Source organism: Uranotaenia lowii, chromosome 2 (assembly GCF_029784155.1).
Source record: "Uranotaenia lowii strain MFRU-FL chromosome 2, ASM2978415v1, whole genome shotgun sequence".
Lineage (NCBI taxonomy): Eukaryota > Metazoa > Arthropoda > Insecta > Diptera > Culicidae > Uranotaenia > Uranotaenia lowii.
In genome coordinates, this window is record NC_073692.1 from 137406226 (window position 1) to 137410094 (window position 3869).

The following is a 3869-nucleotide window of genomic DNA, read 5'->3' on the forward strand; positions in this document are numbered from 1 at the left end:
TTATCAGAACCATACAGAATCCCGTCTGGAAACGGTAATTGGGCAGCGGACAGGTCTGGCTCAGCTGCTGTCTACGCCACGGGACGTTTTCCTATCCAGGAGATAGTGGTAGATTCTCGGGACGGATTCGTGATTGCCAAAATTAACGGCATCTTTTTCTGTAGCTGCTACGCTCCACCAAGATGGACGATCGTGGAGTTCAACACAATGTTGGACGAACTCACTCACGAACTGACAGGAAAGGTCCCTGTTGTAATAGGAGGAGACTTCAACGCCTGGGCGGTAAACTGGGGTAATAGGTGCAACAACCCTAGGGGCCACAGTCTACTAGAGTCCTTCGCAAGACTGGAAGTTGAGCTGTGCAACACTGGATCCATCAGCACCTATCGCAAGCATGGATTACCAGACAGAACATCAGTGATCGATATCACCTTTGCGAGTCCATCATTAAAAACTGATATGAATTGGAGAGTGTGTGACGATTATACCCACAGTGATCACCAGGCGATACGCTATAGCGTAGGAAACCGAAATCCGGTGGCAGTAAGGCAGCTGCCAGTGCACGAGCGGAGATGGAAGACTAAAGTGTTCGACAAGGAAGTGTGCACCGAAGCTGTATACATGCAGGATTCATCCCAGGTCCATAATGCTGAGCAGCTGACGAAAATGATGGTAGCGGTGTGCGACATGACCATGCCCAGAAGAAATACACCGAAGTGGTGGCGACGACCGGCTTACTGGTGGACTTCAGAAATAGCTGAGCTTCGTACTAGCTGTCTAAAAGCGAGACGACGAGCTCAACGAGCGAGAAATGAAGCCGACAGAGAAACGAGAGGTGCCGTTTACCGAGCAGCCAGGGTGTCACTTAAGCGACCCGCATAAATGAGGATTATAACTAAACGACTTCCTAAATAGTCAAACGACAATTTGATGAATCGTAAAAAAACGTTTAGCAAATGATTATTCAAACTGTGAAATACATTAATTGAATCGTGAATTCCAAATTCACAGTATTTTTAATATGTCGTTAGGTTATGTAATTGTTAAAAACTGTAAGAAAACTTGTATGAAAGAACTGTTCTACATGCAGTCCAGTTAAAGTTGAGAAACCGATTGCGGAAAATGTATTTGGATCATCGGATTATAATCGTTATAGTTATTTTGAGGAGTTCTCATGCCTTAACGTTTACGTCATTAGTTCACTAACGATTTGACTTTACTTTATTCCAACGTTATTCAAACCGTTTTAGAGATCGTTCGTGAAAATAGCACACACACTAACCCATTTTTTTTCATGTACATGGGAGATTTTCGGATAAAAATGACCAATCTATTCTTATTTTATCATTTTATTGAATTTATTTTAAAATTACCAACTTTATTTGCCGCAGTGAATTTTGGATGTGATTCCTCCTGTTGCATATCTCAGCATGCCAGCATGCCCTGTAGAACGTCCAAGGGTCCCGGTGCCATCCATAGCACGGATTAGAACTAGGGATCCCGGTAGCGTAACCTGAAACATAAGAAACGAGATTATCGGATTTGTTTAAAAAAAAGTTGATTTTTTATCACATACCTGATACACGCAGTGCCATCGTGCTTTTGAATCCTTTTTGCACCTGCTCCGCCTGTTTGAAGAACCGAATTTCCGCACCGCGCTATCGATAAAAGAGCAAAAACAAAATTTGGATTTAATCCTCGCGGCGCAGTCGGCGCAGTAAAGCAAAAAATAAACAACTGCGTCAGTGGTGCCAGGTTGACTGTTTTATCAAATTTGTATAGATATTAAGATACGAAATTTTATGGTAAATGTTTTAGATGATTATGGGTAGAAACCTTAGAATGTTTCAGATATATCAATGAGTATATTGATTTATATAAGTAATTCTGTTCAATTCATATCAATGTTTTGGATGGAGAATGAATTTTCTATGCCATTAGTTTGCATCTTTACATCAGTTTGCAGGTAGCTCACGTATAGAACAAACATATGGTTTACGTATAAATCTTTTTTTCAAAATTCTTGCTGATGGTTAAAACAGCAACAATAACCACAAACACCATTGATACCCCGAGCTGCATATCTCCAACTGAAGAGGAAAATAGAAAGATTTCAGAAGAAATTCTCAAATATTCATGTTCAGTGCTGGACTTAAAATATGCTTGATCTCAAAACTCGACTTGGCATAAGCATTACAGTATAAGCAGTTACTAGTATTCTATTCACACAAAAATGACAAATTAACTTTACTTAAGCCCAGATTGCCCAAAGAAACACTAACCGTTTTTTGTACCGAGAGTTTTCGAGGTTAATTGTCCCGTCTCATCTGTACACGCTCAGCAAGTATGCGTAAGAAACGTCTAAAACAACGAACAAAATAATACAAAAAAAAATAAAAGATATTTTCATAAATGCGTAATGATTTTTTGCAAAACTATCTGGCATCTCTCACCGGCGTTTCGCTCATTTTTGACAGAAATAATGAACGGTATGTTTAACGGTTCCAGATCATTTTTACGATTACAGAAAAATTGAAGGAAATCGTTTATACCATTCCATCACCTTTCCAGATACCATCACTTTTTCACACAAGGTTCATGTTTCATTTTTATGATTTAAATTTTTCGTCGAAGTAAAGTTCAATGAAACAGCTACGTTTACAGAAAGAATCACTTTTTCTGAAGATGTAGATGTATCGTATAGACCGTTTGAGATATAGTTTTTTAGTATGCGGGCGAGCTATTAAAACAAGCAAAGAAAACTACTACAGAGCGTTATGCCAGAGCGTAGATGATAACCCATGGGGCCAAGCCTATAGAGTTGCACTGGCGAGATTCGGTGGCCCAAGGTCGCCGACCGAAAATTGTCCGGAAAAACTGAGAGAGATCGTTGCACATCTTTTCCCGCAGCATGGCCCGACGCAGTGGCCACTTACCCCGTACGACGCGGGTGCCCACGACATCGAGCCAGTAACGAACGAAGAACTCGTGGCTATCGCTAAGAAACTTGCGGTGAATAAGGCACCTGGTCCGGACGGAATCCCAAATGCAGTGCTGAAGGTGGCGGTACAGACCATTCCGGATACCTTCAGAGTGGTGCTACAAAAGTGTTTCGACGAGGGATCTTTTCCCAATTCGTGGAAAACGGCGAAGTTGGTGCTACTACCGAAACCCGGGAAACCCCCAGGGCATCCATCATCATATAGACCCATTTGTCTGCTGGACACCCTTGGTAAGCTACTGGAGAGGATAATATTAAACAGACTTATTATCTACACAGAAGGCGGAAGTGGACTGTCGGACAGACCGTTCGGTTTTCGGAAAGGGAGATCTACGGTAGACGCCATCCGTATGGTGACAGAGTACGCGAAGCGCGCATATAAAAAGAAGCGAACAGGTGTTCGTCACTGCGCCATTGTGACGATCGACGTTAAGAATGCCTTCAACAATGCCAGCTGGGAAGCGATTGCCTGTGGTGGACCCGCAACATTGTATTTATCCATATTACAGTTCGTTTATGCATGCAAAGCATAAACAAACTGTATATCGAACAAAGTCCAATGTGAGGGCTCAGCGCAAGACGCTGACTCCGCACTTTCGGACTGTACTATGTTCGGTCGGTCACCGCACGCAGCACTGTAAAGAAAGTAGCAAATAGATTAGTCTTAAGTGACACACGAACGACAGCACACGTATTTTTATTCAATTAACAGATATCACAGGGCCAGAGAATGGGAAATAGTTCATGGCGATCCTGCCAGGTTTTTATTACTTGGTGACACGCGACGTTCGGAAAAGTAAAACTAGTTAAAAGTGCAAGTGTCAAAAATATTCCCTTAAAAAGTACAAAAATTTAACTAGCACTTTAC